General features: G+C 41.9%; 1 protein-coding gene across 1 annotated transcript in view; it reads left to right on the top strand.

Annotated features, from left to right (window-relative positions):
- Positions 1-404: 404 nt before the first annotated feature.
- The window catches only part of COA1 (cytochrome c oxidase assembly factor 1), a 95,043-nt gene continuing 76,590 nt past the window's right edge, over positions 405-18,857 (top strand). The window contains exon 1 of the mRNA XM_017894927.1: positions 405-989. The gene's annotated coding sequence lies outside the window, so the exon portion shown is untranslated. The remainder of the gene's footprint in view (positions 990-18,857) is intronic.

Here is an 18,857-nt window from a genome sequence, read left to right as displayed (position 1 = left end):
TAGCTAGTGGATTCCAGAGTGATAGAATATATGTTTGGCAATCTAATTGTGTAGGAAGAAAAGAACTTCTGTTAGAAGTTTTAAAAAAAGTTTAAAAACTGTTTTTACCTCACTTAAAAAAAGTTTGATGTCTTGTGAAAGTTTTATAGCATGCATAATATATTAATGCCATACATGATACATGTAAATTTTTTTTTAGTCTTGGAGTCATGGCTTCGCAGAGGAAAGATACTGGATTTCAAGCTTGACATTAAGATGATAATAGTGGTGACTATGGAATAATCAATATAAAAAGAATAACAGCTAACATTTACTGAGCGCCTACAAAGTGTCAGACACTATTCTAAGCGCTTTACATCCTCATAACAAACTTATGAGGTAAATGCTATTATTATCCACCTGACTTCTGAAATTTTCTTACCCCGGTACTCCCTGGTGTTAACTGGGCACTCAATTTGTCGAATAAAATAAAATTTAGTGCTGCCAAATTTGTCAGCTGAACGGGGCGGCATGGATTTCAGTGCTGGAGTGGGGGTCAGACGGCCCGGGGCTTTGTGTCCTTAGAGGCCAGCGGAAACGCCGCATACCTGCGAGGAGCAACGTGAGCCGGTGGCTTAAATTTCCTGGGCTAGTGCTACTGGACTGAATGCATTTGCAGTAACCGGACGCAGAAAAAAAAAAAGCGGGGACCAAGGGAGGCGAACCCCTTCCCAGCGCGAGTCCGAGCCTCTGAGAAGCAGAAGCCACACGTCCCGGCGACCTAAGTCCTAGATCAGCCGTCCCAAAGACCCGCGTTAGCATTTACAATCCGGGGTGAGCTGAAGCCTCCGGTCGCCCCGGTTCGACGCTCTAGCCCTGCGAGCTGCAGACGCCGGAAGTCTCGACTGCTCCCCGCTGGCGCGCAGGACCGCGGTCGTTTACCCGTGCTCCCCCAACGCTTGAAAGAACTCCTCACACTGTCCACAGCGTGGTGCATCTGTTGCTCACAGGTTAGTCTCCCGGGGCAGTAAGAGTCTTCGTCTTCCCCCCCCAGCAAGAAGCGTTTGTTCCTGCAATCCGGGCCGCCGCCTTGGCGCGCGGGGTGCGCTGCTGCTTGGAGAGTTCCCTCACGGGTCACATTGCGGAGGTTCGCGCCGGCTCCGAGTCGCGACCTCCCTGCGCTGCTTCTTTGGCTCCTGGTAACCCGCGCTGTGTCGAGCTAACCTTGACTTTGTCCTTCAGTTTTTGCTGGGCATCCCCAACAGCACACTGTAAAGAGTTGGGGTTCTCTCGAAGAGTTGGGACTGGGTACTTTTGTTGGTAGTCCTAAATTTCAACACCTGAGGAGTACGCTGCCCAAATTATTGTAGGAAAGAATTATCTGGTTTAGTGGTTATAATGCTTTTTGTCCCCGCCGCATTTGAATGACAGAAAAACCCTCCCAACAGGAGCTGACTACAAAAGTGATTTTCTGTATAGGGGACATTGGATGTATTTATGTATGTATCAGTGCCTGTCAGTCTGTATGTGTGTTTGGGGTGGATGGTGTGTGATTTTTAAAAACCTATGGAGATTCTGATAATTTGATAACCTGTTTCTCCAGTCTTCCCCTAATTCCTCCCCATTTTCCCCCGGGGGATATTGCTCTATTTCTAAGGTGGCTCACTTTTGGATAGAAGTAGCAACTTTTCGCTTACACTTGCACGTTTAAAACATATCTGATTGTGTTATTTCTGTCCTCAGAATCTTCCTGGACTTCCCGTTGCCTTCAGGGTAATACACATTTCTTAGCCTAACTTCAGGGGCCTTCAGGGTCTTGATTCTGCTGAATTTTTCAGTCTTTGCTACTTTCATGGAAAACACACCTGCAGGTACACTCATATTATGCTCCCACCATGCCAGTTTACAGTAATTTAATAACTTTAGATATGGCAAAGTTTTACATGGTTTACCCAAGTTTTTATTTTTGTTTTAACATTTAGCCAAAATTGATTGAATTCATAATATTGCTAGGCACTGTTTTAAAAAACGGGATAAAATGAAAACAAAACAGTCTTCAGTCCTTTAAAAAACTAAAACAACTTTCTGACACATAGTTCACCCACCATAGAATTCACCATTTAAAATGTAGTGGTGGCTCATGCCTGTAATCCCAGCACTTTGGGAGGCTGAGGTGGGCGGATCACGAGGTCAGGAGATCGAGACCATTCTGGCTAACACGGTGAAACCCCATCTCCACTAAAAATACAAAAAATTAGCCGGGCGTGGTGGCGGGCGCCTGTAGTTCCAGCTACTCAGGAGGCTGAGGCAGGAGGATGGTGTGAACCCGGGAGGTGGAGCTTGCGGTGAGCGGAGATCGCACCACTGCACTCCAGCCTGGGCGACAGAGCTAGACTCCGTCTCAAAAAAAAAAAAACAACAAAAAACCAAACCTAAAGGTAATTAGTACATTCGCAAGGTTGTACAACCATCATCACAAAATATGCTGTAATCTTCTTCAACTTCATTAGTTGGTTTAATTTTCTATTTCAGACAGACTCCAGTAAATTATTCTTGTATTCTTTTGTTCATGTTTGATATGCTGCATTCAGTTTGTGAGAACCATATTGGAACAATTTTCGAACATTTTCATCACTCTAGAAAGAAACCCTGTACTTATTCAGCAGGCTCACCTGACTTCCCCATCCCCACTCCCCATTCTAAGCCCTAAGCAACTGTGAATTGACTGACTGTATATTTGACTATTCTGGATTACTCATGTGAGTGAAATCATACAGCATGTGGTCTTTTTCAGCTGGCTTCTTTTACTTAACATTCATGTTCGTCTGTGTTGTATTTAATAGCATGTGTCAGTACTTCTTTAATTGCTGGTTAATCTTTTATTTTATGGGTATTACCACGATTTATTTTCCATTAGTTAGTGGACGTTTGGATTGTTTCCACCTTTTGGCTATTATGTATAATGCTGCTGTGAACATTCACCTACAGGTTTTTGTGTGGACATATCATGTTTTCATTTCTCTCGCATATGTGCCTAGGAGTGAAATGGCTGGGTCATATGGTATCTCTGTTTAACATTTTAAGAAACGGTCAGACTGTTTTCCAAAGCATCAGTGTGCATCTTTTTAACATTCTCACCAGTAGTGTATTAGGGTTTTGATTTCTCACTCCTTGCCAACACTTGTCATTATCTGTCTTTCTGATTCTGGCCATTCTAGTGGGTGTGAAGTGTGTGTCATTGTGTTTTCATTTTTTTTTTTCGTTGACATGTAATAATTGTACATATTTAGGGACTACAGAATGATATTTTGATAAATGTATACAATGTGTAATGATCAAATCAGGTAATTAGCATGTCCATCACCTCAAACATTCATATTTTCTTTGTGTTGCGACCATTAAAATCTCCTAACTTTTGAAAATATTGTGGTTTCAAATCGCATTTCCCTGATGGCTAATGATGTTGAGCATCTTTTCAAGTGCTTATTGCCCATTTGTGTATCTTCTTTGGAGAAATGTCTGCTCAGATCCTTTGCCCATTTTTAAATTGGGTTCTTTTTTGTAACTGAATTGCAAGAGTTCTTTATATATTCTAGATACAAGTCATTTATCAGATATGTGACAGTCTTTTAGATTATGCTACCGTTGTTTTAAATGAAAAGCACATGAGATAAACTTTTAGTAGCCCTGGAGACCTCCTTGTGGGTGTGTGACTGTAGTTTAGAGAGTGATGGTTTTCCGACAGCTACGTGGGAGGCCAGGCCCAGGAAAAATGCTGTGAAAGAACCTGTGAGGAGCGTTTTAAGACTCGAAAAATGAAGCAAGGGGAAACTTTGTAATTTGCCATTCCGTATTGAGTTTTGTCTTTCTTTATTGATTTTTAGGAGTTTCTTTGTGCAGGAATATTAAGCCATTGACTGTTAGGTGTGTGGCAGATATCTTCAATCTATTTAGTTAACTTTGTTTTATCTATACTGTTGTTTTACATTTTTGTGTAGTCAGGACTTTTCCTCTAAAAGCCTTCTGGCCAGTAGTTTAGGATGTTGTTCTTTAATTACAGGAGTTAGAGAAACTGACATAGTACTTCCCAGTTAGTGTGACCTCTGAGTCCCTGGTGTTATGTTTAGCCTAATAGTGTTCATTGTTTCAGACATTGGTGCCTCCCTGTCTCTCTGCCTCGAAAAATATGCCATGATCTGCTTCAACTTTGTTCATTTAACTCTCTACTTTAAACAGACTCCAAGAAGTTATTCTTTTATTCTCTTGTTCATGTTTCATATACTGCATTAGATTTGTGAGAGCCGTATTGGACAGTTGGTCACCAAATATTAGGTACTTTTTTCATACTAGCAGGTATTTATTTGAAGATTTAATGTATGCAGAGGTTGAGTGTAACTATTGTGTTCTGTATTGTTTGGGGCGTGTTGGAAAAAGTAGTTTTATAAAATCCTGTTAACATTGTAATTTTTTAAAAATTTTATTGGTTAAAAGGCAGTAGTAGTAGTTATATATATGTGTGTGTGTGTGTGTGTGTGTGTGTGTGTATTTTTTTGAGACGGAGTTTCGCTCTTGTTACCCAGACTGGAGTGCAATGGTGTGATCTCAGCTTACTGCAACCTCTGCCTCCTGGGTTCAAGTGATTCTCCTGCCCCAGCCTCCTGAGTAGCTGGGATTACAGGAGGCTGCCACCACTCCCAGCTAATTTTTGTGTTTTTAGTAGAGATGGGGTTTCACCTTGTTGACTAGGTTAGTCTGGAACTCCTGACCTCACTGCCTTAGCCTCCCAAAGTGTTGGGATTATAGGCGTGAGCCATTGCACCCAGCCAGTAGTAAAAGTATTTTTAGAAACTGAGCATTTTGACAATCTAAGGAAAGTGATGTACAATAGCTTCCAGAAAAAATTACGTCTCTCTGTTTACATATAATGGCCAAAATTTCATTCTTTCCCCATGGCTTGATTCCAGTTAGAACTCTGTGCTTCTTGTTTCAGTGTTTTGTCTTTTCTTTTTTAAAATTGTGATAGAATATACGTAACATAAAATTGACCATTTTAACTATTTGTAAAGGTACAGTTCAGTGCCATTAAGTACTTTCTCATTGTTGTGTAACCATAACCACCATCTATCTCCAGAATACTTTTTTCTTTGTTGCCCTGGCTGGAGTGCAATGACGTGATCTCGGCTCACCGCAACCTCTACCTCCTGGGTTCAAGTGATTCTTCTGCCTCAGCCTCCCGAATAGCTGGGATTACAGGCATGCACCACCATGCCCAGCTAATTTTGTATTTTTAGTACAGACGGGGTTTCTCCATGCTGGTCATGCTGGTCTTGAACTCCTGACCTCAGGTGATCTGCCCACCTCAGCCTCCCAAAGTGCTGGGATTACATGCATGAACCACTGCACCCGACCCAGAACACGTTTATCTCCACACGCTGCACCCATTAAATGATAAATCTCTGTTCCTCCCTCTCTCCAGCCCCTGGCAACTACCATTATATTTTCTGTCTCTATGAATATGACTCTTCTAGGGTCCTCATAAAAGTGGAATCATAAAATATTTGTCCTTTTGTGTCTGGCTTATTTTACGTAGCATGTCTTCAAGGTTAATTCATGTTGTGGCAGGTGTTAGAATTTTCTTCTTTTTAAAGACTGAATAATATTACATTGTATTCCATAGAACACATTTTGTTTATCCATTCATTAGTCGATAGATATTTGGGTTGTTGCCACCTTTTGGCTATTGTGAATAGTGCTGCTATGAACATTGGTATACAAATGTCAAGAGTTCCTGCTTTCAATTCTTTTTTTTTTTTTTCTTTGAGATGGAGTCTTGCTCTGTCTCCCAGGCTGGAGTACAGTGGTGTGATCTTGGCTCACTGCAACCTCCGCCTCATGGTTCAAGTGATTCTCCTGCGTCAGCCTCTTGAGTAGCTGGGGCTACAGGCATGCACCATCATGCCGGCTAATTTTTATATTTTTAGTAGAGACAGGGTTTTGCTGTGTTGGTCAGGTTGGTCTTGAACTCCTGACCTCAAGGGATCCGCCCGCCTCAGCGTCCCAAAGTGCTGGGATAACAGGTGTGAACCACCATGCCTGGCTGTGCTTTCAGTTCTTTTAGGTATACGTACCCAGAAGTGGAATTGCTGGATTGTAGGGTAATTCTTTTGATTTTTGAGGAACTGCCCGTATGCTTTAGTGTTTTTGTTATTTACATAAAAGATGAGATTTAAAAGAATTGTGTAATTTAGCCATGGATTGTCACATTTACCTTTCCAAAGGGCCATTTCCTACTTGAAGGGGTGTAGGTGTTTTTGTATTAGGACTTGGAGATCTTTGAGTTTTAAAATTATTGCAGTTCAGACTAAATAAAAGGTTTATCTTGGATAGTTTTCCAAATCCTAAACATCTCTATGATCCAAGATTTTTGTTGTTGTTGTTGTTTTTTGAGACAGGGTCTCACCTTGTCACCCAGGCCGGAATGCAGTGCCATAACATAGCTCACTGCAGCCTTGACCTCATGGGCTCAAGTAATCCTCCTGCTTCAGCCCCTCCAGCAGTTGGGGCTACAGGCACATGCCACCATGCCCGGCTAATTTTTGTATTTTTTGTAGAGATGGGATTTTTGCCATGTTGCCCAGGCTAGGCTCAAACTCCTGAGCTCAAGCAGTCAACCTGCTTCAGCCTCCCAAAGTGCTGGGGTTACAGGTGTGAGCCACCTCGCCTAGCCTTTTTTTTTTTTTTTTTTTTATGCTTTCTGTATTTTAGTCTTTTTGGGGAAATTACCCATCATGACAGACTCTAAAAGGGAGGTGAGTTTGCAAACTTGTATAGTTCCAAAAGTCTGTGAATTGTTCTGGTATCATACTACTGCTCCATTTGGATGCTTTGGCAATTACCCTGGTGTGCTGTGACTATTGCTGCTTCTGACAGGCAAGTTTACCTTCCTCAGTGCAAAGATAACCATGTCATTAGTTAGTTGAAGATTATGAGATGACCAGCATTATTCTCTTTTACGACTGTATCATTCTTTTTTCAACTATTCTCCTGTTGTTGGAACTGCAAATTATTGTGGGTACTGCAGTCCCTTTGAATAGCTGTGACCTCCCAGGGATCACTGGGAAAATGTAGAAAAACAGACAACAGTATGGCTCAACCAAAACTTAGAAAACTAAGATTGGGTGTGGCTGCCAGATCCTGGGAACAGGATGGCTTAAGGGCAGCCCTAAGGGATAAAGGGTAGAGGATTTTTATGTGTTACACCTTCTCTACCAACCTCTCCCTCCCATTGCAACATCTTTCATAAGGTCTCAGTTTAATATTCCATCATTGCTGTTACAAGCGATATCATTTTATTAACAGTAAGTGTATTATCAGGAGAGATGGGAGGAACTGGTGTGTTAATGTGACTTTTGCTCTTAGTTTGGGTCTCTTTGTCATTTGGACTCTGATCTGGTGATCTGTTATCTTGTGGGCTCTTGGTGCCTTAAGACATTTGGCATTTGCAAATGCACTGGAAAGGTCCCTAGATGGATTTAGATGTTCCAGATATCATGGAACTTTGATGTCACTTACATTCATAAGTGATCTAGCCAATACCAAGATTACTTAGATGCTAAGCACTCAACTTTCCCTGTTTATGCACCAGCTTTTTGAGGGAGATGAAACATAATCACATGAAGAATGTACTAGATGGGCGTGGTGGCTCATGCCTGTAATCTCAGCACTTTGGGAGGCCAAGGCAGCATGGTGGCTCATGCCTGTAATCTCAGCACTTTGGGAGGCCAAGGCAGTCGGATCACTTGAGGTCAGGAGTTCAGACCAGCCTGGCCAACATGGTGAAACCCTGTCTCTACCAAAAATATAAAAATTAGCTGGGCCTGGTGGCAAGTGTCTATAGTCCTAGCTACTCGCAGGCTGAGGCACCAGGCAAAAGAATCGCTTGAACCTGAGAGGCAGAGGTTGCAGGGAGCTGAGATTGTGCCATCACACTCTAGCCTGGGTGACAGAACAAGACTCTCGTTTTGTTGTAGGGAAAAGCATTTCCTAGCCAGGTGTGATGGCTCATGCCTGTAATCCCAGCACTTTGGGAGGCCAGGGTGGGCAGATCACTTGAGTCCAGCAGCTTGAGACCAGCTTGGGCAAAATGGCGAAACCCCATCTCTCTACTAAAAATACAGAAGAACTAGCCGGGCATGGTGGTGCACACCTTTGGTCCCAGCTACTCAGGAGGCTGAGGTGGGAAGATCACCTGAGTCTGGGAGGTCGAGGCTGCAGTGAGTTGCAGTGGTACCACTGCACTCCAGCCTGAGTGACAGAGTCAGACCCTGTCTCAAAAACAAAACAAAACAAAACAAAACAAAAACAAACAAATAAATAAAAGTTACCAGAATCAAAGGTGAATATTCCTAACTTTTGGTTATAGATTGTTCCTTTCGTTGAAATGTTATATGCTAGGGGCAAAGATTGACTTCTGATGTGCAGTGGTAGCCTTTAGAAACACTTCTATTCTACATCCATATTTAAGTATGTCATCATGCGGTATTACATTAGAATTTTTCTAATGTTTTTTGAGCCTCAAGCCTTTGAGCTATAAGTAGCAAAACTTTGAAATTTATGTGAATACTTTCACATTATAACTTATGATTTTTCCCATGGTACTGAGTATTTGTATTGTCTTACCTGTTTTTTTTTTTTTAATTACCATACAGCAAAATAAACTTTTTATATTATAAATTTTAACCCATGTACTGATTTGTATAACCACCACCATAGTCAAGATGCAGAATAGTTGCCTCACCTCAAAAACTCCCTAGTGCTATCTCTGCATGGTTAAACCTTCCCCTCATCCAAGTTACCAAAACCAACAAGTAAATACCATTTTGTGTTTTTATTGTGGGAAGCAGTTACGTTGCGTCCTTGCTTTTCCTCTTTATTAGGGATTTAATCTAAGCATAATGGGCTAGAAAGGAGAAAGTCAACATAGGCTCTTCATTTTTTTTTCAGAAATTCATAAACTTTTTCATGCATTTAGTGTTTAGGAATAAAAACATTTGGCTAGCAATGTCTTCCAACAGGTGGCAGTGTTGTGCTATATAATAGGACTTACTACTAAAGATTGTGCCTTTTTGTCAGCTGGACAATAATTGCTGTACATTTTTATGTCAGAAAATCAAGATGGTTAATTAAGAACTGACGTTTAACTATTGAAATTATTTTTTAAAGTCTAATGTCTTCCAACAGGTGGCAGTGTTGTGCTATATAATAGGACTTACTACTAAAGATTGTGCCTTTTTGTCAGCTGGACAATAATTGCTGTACATTTTTATGTCAGAAAATCAAGATGGTTAATTAAGAACTGACGTTTAACTATTGAAATTATTTTTTAAAGTCTATTTCAAAATTCATCTTATCCTTATAATGTTACTAGTAAAGCAGTCTATGGATAAAAGTATTCCTTAATACATTTGTATTTGTTTTCAGAGTTTGCAGAATTATGAATTAACTCTTTCCTTAAGGTTAACCTTTGTGGCAGGAATAACTCTAGTGTTGTGGATGAATCTGTGAGTCATGGAGTCTTATCAGTGCGACTTCAGATGTTTTATGTTTCAGCCTTCTCTATTACGTGTAGGAATCCCTTTATAACATCTCTGGTAGTTGGTGGCATTGATCAGTAAATGGAGCAGACATGGAAGAAAGATACAGGTTCTAATTGCCAGCTTCCTGATTGTGAAGCCTTAATGGAGATGTTCAGTGAGAAATGATGAAGTGGAAGCTTGTGAGACATTTGCACTTGGGTGACTCAGGTTTTCAAAGCTAACCCAACCAAAAAATGGATTCTCTTTTTCTTTATACTTCCAGCAACTTAATGTCTGGCAGTATATACTTCCCTAGGGACTGGGGCTGCCATTCATCCAGATGCTCCTGAGTAATATTCAGGGTCACTTTAAGACCCCTCAGTGTTCTCTAAATTCTACCTCCTAAATATTTTCAAATATGGCCACTTCGTCTCTACCTCTCTCATTGAAAAGAACAATGATTTTTCACCTAGATATACTGCTTCCTAATTGATTTGCCAGGATATATTATTACCCCATTTTCACACAACAGCCATTTTAAAAAATGTAAAATCTGATCTTGTCACTCCCTATGTTTTATTCCTAAACAAGTTTGTGAGAGAGTTTGTAAGTTTCTGAAAAAAAAAAAGAAAAGAAAAGAAAAGGAACTGTGTTGATTTTATCCTTTTTAGTCCGTCATACTTAGATAAAACCCTTAATAAAGAGGAAGGGCAGGGATGCAACGTTACTGCTTCCCACAATCAAAACACACAAATATATTGAGCATTGAAACTCTTTTTTTCCTTTTTTTTGACAGAGTTTCATTTTGTTGCCCCGGCTGGAGTGCAGTGGTGCGATCTTGGCTCACTGCAATCTTGCCTCCTGATTTCAAGCAATTCTCCTGCCTCAGCCTCCCGAGTAGCTGGGATTACAGGTGCCTGCCACCATGCCTGGCTAATTTTTATATTTTTAGTAGAGATGGAGTTTCACCATATTGGCCAGGCTGGTCTTGAACTCCTGACCTCAAATGACCCGCCCACCTTGGCCTCCCAAAGTGCTGGGATTACAGGTGCGAGCCACCACGCCCAGCCTTTTACTTTTTATTGTACTTAGAATAAACCCCGAATATTTAACTTGACCCACAACATTCCTCCCTCCTCCCTGTTCTGTGATCGGGCCTCTCTTCTTTCGTAGCCTCATCTCATGCTAGTTTCCCCTTGTTCACTGTGCTGCAGCTTCTGTGGTGTTCTCTTTGCTCCTTGAGTGGAGGAGGTGGGGAGAATAGATGCAAGGAAACCTGTTTGTAAGCGAACATACATTTCGGGTAATGAAAAAAATGCTTAATAGTATATTGAAATTTGTGGGTCAGGGGACATTTTCATAGTATTCAGGAAGCCATCCATCCCTTTGTCACTTTTCAACTCCTCAGATTGAATCTAGGGATAAATGCACATTTGAGTACAGATTCTGTGTGTGGGGAAAGTTATGTTCTAATAGAAAAGGAAATTTAGAACTCGACAGTGATTACCTGTAATACTGTTAGCTGTGGATAATCCTTTATATTTGGTAGCTCTCGCTTAGTTTGACTTTATTTTTGTAATTTCATTCTTCTAGCATTTCATTATTTATTAACTTTGTTTTTTCTGTGTGACAGCCTTGCCTCACCAGCCAGTTGGACTATACAGCCATCTGGGGCTTAGATGCTATTCGTGGCATCCCTAATAAGTGATAGTTGTGCAGTCTGTGCTTGAGTTTCTTGTTTCACAAAGCAGTTCATTCCTGCTGGAGTTAGTTTTATTTATTAAGAAGCTCTTCTTGGCCAGGTGCGGTGTCTCACGCCTGTAATCCCAGCACTTTGGGAGGCTGAGCTGGGCAGATCACTTGAGGTCAGGAGTTCGAGACCAGCCTGGCCAACATGGTGAAACCCTATCTCTACTAAAAATACAAAAATTAGCTGGGTGTGGTGGCGCATGTAATCCCAGCTACTTGCGAGGCTGAGGCAGGAGAATTGCTTGAACCTGGGAGGTGGAGCCTGCAGTGAGCTGAGATCGTGCCACTGCACTCCAGCCTGGGCGAAGAGTGAGACTCCATCTCAAAAAAAAAAAAAAAAAAAAAAAAAAAAAAAAACGTAGATTCCTGGTAGATTGAATCTGTACTTCTAATCTTGCTCCCTGTTGAAACTCCATTAAAACTGCAGTAAAAACCCAATGGACATGGAAAACAGACAACATCAACACAGTGTAGATTTCTGAAAAGCCTAAGAATGAGCTGAAATTACCTGACACCCAAGACTTACGAATCCTGAGTCGCCAGAGGGAAAAACTATGAACCAATCAGATTTATCCTCTAAATCCTCCTAAAGCTCAAGAAGTAACAAAGCCAGGTGTCTCTGAAAATTGGGGTGCAAAAGACATGAAATAAGAAAGATTGGATAAATGTTGCTAAGAAACAACTCTCCCAATGCATGCTATTCACTTTGGGACAGATTCTGGAGGTTCAGAGCAGGTGATCTCTGGATAAAGTTGTGTTTCCATATGGGAAGTCACTCCCAGAATTTCTCAGGAAATTTGTATGTTATTTTAAATCCCAAACTCTGAGGAAAGTTACTGGTAATTCCAAGTTGGGAAAACAGAATCATTTTCATGAGAATTGAAGATCAGTAGTCAATACTATTAGATATGATTGGCTCTTAGAGCTCCACTAATGTCAAGTGGAAAGCAAGAGCAGGACATGCCGACACCGACTAAAACCTTAAGGTGTACATCTCTGGGAGCTGAGATAACAGCATCTAGGAGATAAGCTTGTGATCTAAACAACCAGTCTCATAGCTGTTACCATCTTATAAATAAATGTGTTTTTATACTCATCTGCTGCTAACAGTTATTCTTACAAATAAATAATAATACATTTGTATCCATAGTCCACTTCATATAAATCCTATTAGTGGTGTTTCAATAAATAAAAAATCTGAAAGCAAAATAAGTCCTAAAGTTGACAATACAATATATTATTCTGTATGGTATAATATATATATTATATACCAATATATTGGTCCGTTTTCACACTGCTGATAAAGACATACCTGGGATTGGGCACTTTACAAAAGAAAGAGGTTTAACTGGACTTACTGTTTCATGTGGCTGGGGAAGCCTCATAGTCATGGTGGAAGGCAAGGAGGAGCAAGTCCTATGGTGGTGGCAGGCAAAGAGAGAATGAGAAAGATGCAAAGTGGAAACCCTTGATAAAACCATCAGATCTTATGAGACTTGTTCACTACCACAAGAAAAGTATGGGGGAAGCCGCCCCCATGATTCAATTATCTCCCATTGGGTCCCTCCCACAACACATGAGAATCATAGGAGTACAATTCAAGATGAGATTTGAGTAGGGACACAGAGCCAAACCATATTGTTCCTCCCCTGGCCCCTGCAAAATCTCATATCCTCACATTTCAAAACCAATCATGCCTCCCCAACAGTCCCCCAAAATCTTAACTCATTTCAGCATTAACCCAGAAGTCCACCGTCCAACGTCTGAGAGAAGGCAAGTCCCTTCTGCCTATAAGCCTGTAAAAATCAAACACAACCTATTTACTTTCTAGATACGATGGGGTTACAGGTATTGGGTAAATACAGTTCCTAATGGGAGAAATTGGCCAAAACAAAGGGGTTTCAGGGCCCATGCAAGACTGAAATCCAGCGGGGCAGTCAAATTTAAAGCTCCAAAATGATCTCCTTTGACTCCAGGTCTCACATCTGGGTCATGCTGATGGAGCTGCCTATGGTCTTGGGCAGCTCCACCCCTGTGGCTTTGCAGGGCACAGCCTCTCTCCAGGCTGCTTTCACAGGCTGGGGTTGAGTGTCTGTGACTTTTCCAGGTGCATGGTGCAAGCTGTCAGTGGATCTGCCATTCTGGGCCCTCTTCTCACAGCTTCACTAGGCAGTGTCCCAGTAGGGACTCAGTATGGGGGGGTCCAACCCCACATTTCCCTTCCGACTGCTCTAGCAGAGGTTCTCCATGAGGGCCCTGCCCCTGCAGCAAGCTTTTGCCTGGGCGTCCAGACATTTCCATACATCTTCTGAAATCTAGGCGGAGGTTCCCATACCTCAGTTCTTAGCTTGTGTGTGCCTGTAGACTCACCACCATGTGGGAGCTGCCAAGGTTGGGGCTTCCATTCTCTGAAGCCACAGCCCAAGCTCTACATTGGCTCCTTTCAGCCACAGCTGGAGTGGTGGGGACACAGGGCACCAAGTTCCTAGGCTGCGTACAGCATGGGGACCTTGGGCCTGGACCACAAAATCATTTTTTCCTCCTGGGCCTCTGGTCCTGTGATGGGAGGGGTTGCCATGAAAGTCTCTGATATGGCCTGGATACATTTTCCCCATGGTCTTGGTGATTAACATTGGGCTCCTTGCTACTTTTGCAAATTTCTGTAGCCGGCTTGAATTTCTCCTCATAAAATGGGCTTTTCTTTCCTATCACATTGTCAGGCTGCAAATTTTCTGAACTTTTATGCCCTGTTTCCCTGTTAAAATGGAATGCTTTTAACAGCACTCAAGTTACCTTTTGAATGCTTAGAAATTTCTTCAGCCAGATACCCTAAAAATTATTTCTCTCAAGTTCCAAGTTCCACAAATCTCTAGGATGGGGCAAAATGCTGCCAGTGTCTTGCTAAAACATAACGAGTCACCTTTGCTCCAGTTCCCAACAAGTTCCTCATCTCCATCTGAGACCACCTCAGCTTGGAACCTTGCTGTTCATATCACTATTAGCATTTTTGTCAAATCTGTTCAACAAGTCTCTAGGAAGTTCCAAACCTTCCCACATTTTCCTGTCTTCTTTTGAGCCCTCCAAACTGTTCCAGCCTCTGCTTGTTACCCGCTTCCAAAGTCACTTCCACATTTTTGGGTATCTTTTCAACACCCCACCCCTGGTACCAATTTACTTTATTAGTCCGTTTTCATGTGTTGATAAAGATATACCCGAGACTGGGCAATTTACAAAAGAAAGAGGTTTAATTGGACTTACAGTCCCATGTGGCTGGGGAAGCCTCACAATCATGGTGGAAGGCAAGGAGGAGCAAGTCCCATCTTACACGAATGGCAGCAGGCAAAGAGAGAATGAGGAGGATGCAAAAGTGGAAATCCCTGATAAAACCATCAGATCTCATGAGACTATTCACTACCATGGGAACAGTATGGGGAAAACTGCCCCCATGATTCAATTATCTCCCACTGGGTCCCTCCCACAACACGTGGGAATTATGGGAGTACAATTCATGATGAGATTTGGGTGGGGACACAGAGCCAAATCGTATCAGGTAGTAGTATTCTTGCTATGTTGTGTATTTAAATGCTACCCAATAATGTTTGTTGGTGTTTTTGAGTTTAAATATTCACTATAGACTGTCATCCTTTGTAAATACTTTAGGAGAGGAATTGCAAGAGAAACAGATATGAGTGTTTTTGTGGGATACTTCAACATGAAATGAGAACTTGATCTAAAATTAGTGAAAGCAATATTCAAAGGCAAAACAGAAATGAGAGGAGGCGGACAAAATAGTTAACATTAAGAAGGTAAACAAGCTTACATGAAGCAACATACTCTTTATTTATTTATTTATTTATTTTTTTGAGATGGAGTCTTGCTCTGTGGCCCAGGCTGGAGTGCAGTGGCACGATCTCCGCTCACTGCAAGCTCTGCCTCCCAGGTTCACGCCATTCTCCTGCCTCAGCCTCCCAAGTAGCTGGGACTACAGGCACCTGCCACCACACCCAGCTAATTTTTTGTATTTTTGGTAGAGACGGGGTTTCACCAAGCAACATACTCTTAACATTCAATTTAAAGATGTGTTTTGATGCACTCAGATTAATTTGATCAATGTCAATGTTAAATAGATGAATTTTTTCCTGTATCAGGCATATTATGAAAGAAAGATCAAGACTATTGGAAAAGGCAAGTAATACTTGGTGTGTTTCAAGCTTTTATATTAAGAATAACTTCTAAATATAGTATTATCTTTCAGTTTTAGAATTTTATTTGGCATTTATTTTGTATTAAATGTTTCTTTTTTTTTTTTTTTGAGACAAGAGACTTGCTCTGTTTCCCAGGCTGGAGTGCAGTGGTGCAATCTTGGCTCACTGCAACTGCTACCTCCCGGGCTCAAGTGATTCTTGTGTCTCAGCCCCCTGAGTAGCTGGGATTATAGGTGTGCACCACCATGTCCAGCTAAATTTTTTGTCGTTTTAGTAGAGACGCGATTTCACCATGTTGGCCAGGCTGGTCTCGAACTCCTGACTTCAAGTGATCCATCCTCGTTGGTCTCCCAAAGTGCTGGGATTACAGATGTGAGCCACTGCGCCCAGCCTATTGTTTCTTTTTTAATTTCTTCTAGTATCCCGTGTCTGTGTCAGATACAAATCATTTTTATACATTTTCTCAATATATATATATTTTAGTTTGTTTGAGACAGAGTTTTGCTCTTGTAGCCCAGGTTGGAGTGCAATGGCACTGGCTCAGCTCACTGCAACCTCCACTTCCTGGGTTCAAGCGATTCTTCTGCCTCAGCCTCCCAAGTAGCTGCGATTACAGGCTTGCACCACCATGCCTGGCTAATTTTTGTATTTTTTGGTAGAGATGGGGTTTCACCATGTTGGCCAGGCTAGCCTCGAACTTCTGACCTCAGGCAGTTCACCCTTCTTGGCCTCCCAAAGTGCTGGGATTACAGGCGTGAGCCACCATGCCTGGCTTCAATATATAATCTTTTTTTTTTTTTTTTTGAGACGGAGTCTCGCTCTGTCACCCAAGCTGGAGTGCACTGGCCAGATCTCAGCTACTGCAAGCTCCGCCTCCCGGGTTCATGCCATTCTCCTGCCTCAGCCTCCCGAGTAGCTGGGACTACAGGCGCCCGCCACCTCGCCCGGCTAGTTTTTTTTTTTTTGTATTTTTTAGTAGAGACGGGGTTTCACCGTGTGAGCCAGGATGGTCTCGATCTCCTGACCTTGTGATCCGCCCGCCTCGGCCTCCCAAAGTGCTGGGATTACAGGCTTGAGCCACCGCGCCCGGCCCAATATATAATCTTTATAGGGTATTGGTTCATACTAGTAATAAGCCATAGGTTTATTATTATATCCTTATTTTTTAAGCAGAAAATCTTTCAAAGTTTTAGTATAACTGTATTACAGAAAGATGATTCACTATTTATTTTTATTTTTTATTTTTTTAGAGGCATGGTTTTGCTCTATCACCCAGGCTAGAGTGCAGTGGCGTGATCCTACCTCGTTGCAACCTAGAAGTCCCGGACTCAAGTGATCCTCCCTCCTGAGTAGCTGGGACTATTGGTGCATACCACCATGCCTGGCTAATTTTTTTTCCTGCCATCTGTATTTTAATATATATATTTTTAAACAGAGTGCAGTCGTGTGATCTCGGCTCACTGCAACCTTTGTCTCTTTGGTTCAAGGAATTCTCCTGCCTCAGCCTCCTGAGTAGCTGAGATTACAGGTGTGTATAGGTATAGCTACCATGCCTGGCTAATTTTTGTATTTTTAGTAGAAACAGGCTTTCACCATGTTGGTCAGGCTAGGCTCGAACTCCTGACCTCAAATGATCTGCCCACTTTGGCCTCCCAAAGTGCTGAAATTATAGGCCTGAACCAGTGCACCCAGCCCCAGACCCCCAGTCTTAATCATAAGCAAATACTCGAGGATTACCAGTTATTTGAGGAAAGCATCCAACATCGAAGGTGGATGGTGAGAATTAAGCAAAACAGAAAAGTAACTTGGAAGAAATACAGACTTTGCAGGGAAAAAAAGCAATTACCAACAACCTCCTACCCCAATTGCGGAAATATTCAGAGAGATGAGATGAAGATTAATAAAAACAGGATGCTGTATAAAAGACTAGCCATAAAACTTACCAGAGACTTGGGCAGGGAGAAGGGAAGGTAGGTAGGGAGGGGTCGTTCAAATGAGTACAAAGTTACAGTTAGGAGGAATAAGTTCTGGTATTCTATTCCACAGAAGGGTGATTATGGTTAATAGTAAGGTATTATAGCAAAATAGCTAGAAGAGAGGCTTTTGAGCGTTCTTACCAGAAGGAAATGATAAGTGCGTGAGATGATGGACATGCTAAATACTCTGATTTGATCATTATGTAACATGTATATGTATTGAGGCTGGGCATGGTCGCTCATGCCTGTAACCCCAGCACTTTGGGAGGCCAAGGTGAGCAGATTACTTGAGGTCAGGAGTTCGAGACCAGCCTGGGCAACTTGGCAAAACCTTGTTTCTACTAAAAATACAAAAATTAGCCAGGCATGGTGGTATATCCTGTAATCCTAGCTACTTGGGAGGTTGAGGCAGGAGAATTGATTTAGCCAGGAGGCAAAGTTTGCAGTGAGCTGAGATCATGCCACTGCACTCCAGCTTGGGTGACAGAATGAGACTCTGTCTCAAATAACAAAAGAAAACAAAACAAAAACCATATATATGTATTTACACCTCAAATTTTACCCCTCAAATATATGTAATGATAATGTGTCAATAAAAAAAAAAAAGTCCGGCTAGAAAATGAAAAAAGTTTAAAACATGATAGTGGAAATGAAAATCTTTGGAAGGTTGAATGTTCAGGAAATCCCCTAGAAAGTAGGCAAAAAGACAGAGGACACTTAGCTGACTATTGCTGAGGTTCAGTATTTATACAGTTGAGTTGCAGATAAATTAGGAGGAAATGAAAAGATGAAAATAATTCAAGAAAATGGCCAACAGTGGAAGATTGAAGTTTGCAGATTGGATGTGCCTGCCATGTGTCCAGCCTAATAAATGTACCCATGCTGGGACCCATCATTAGGAAATTTCAGGACACCGTGTGGTAAAGAGATGATTCTGGAATGAAAAAAACCCAGATCACATATACAGGATCAAGAATCAGAATGGCTTTGGATTTCTCTATAGCAACCTGGAAGTGTGAAAGCAGTGAAGCAATGCCGCCTTCAAAATTCTGGAGGAGACTGAGTGCGGTAGCTCACACCTGTAATCCCAGCACTTTGTGGGGCCGAGGCGGGTGGGTTACCTGAGGTCAGGAGTTCAAGACCAGCCTGGCCAACATGGTGAAACCCCGTCTGTACCAAAAATACAAAAATTAGCTGGGCGTGGTGGCAGGTGCCTGTAATCCCAGGTACTCTGGAGACTGAGGCAGGAGAATCACTTGAACCTGAGAGGCGGAGGTTGCAGTGAGTCGAGATCATGCCATTGCACTCCAGCCTGGGAGACAGAGTGAGATGCTGTCTCAAAAAAAAAAAAAAAAAAAAAAATCTGCTTTTCC

Source organism: Rhinopithecus bieti, unplaced genomic scaffold, assembly GCF_001698545.2.
Source record: "Rhinopithecus bieti isolate Rb0 unplaced genomic scaffold, ASM169854v2 scaffold_26424, whole genome shotgun sequence".
NCBI classification, from domain to species: domain Eukaryota; kingdom Metazoa; phylum Chordata; class Mammalia; order Primates; family Cercopithecidae; genus Rhinopithecus; species Rhinopithecus bieti.
This window is presented reverse-complemented; position numbering and strand designations above follow the sequence as displayed.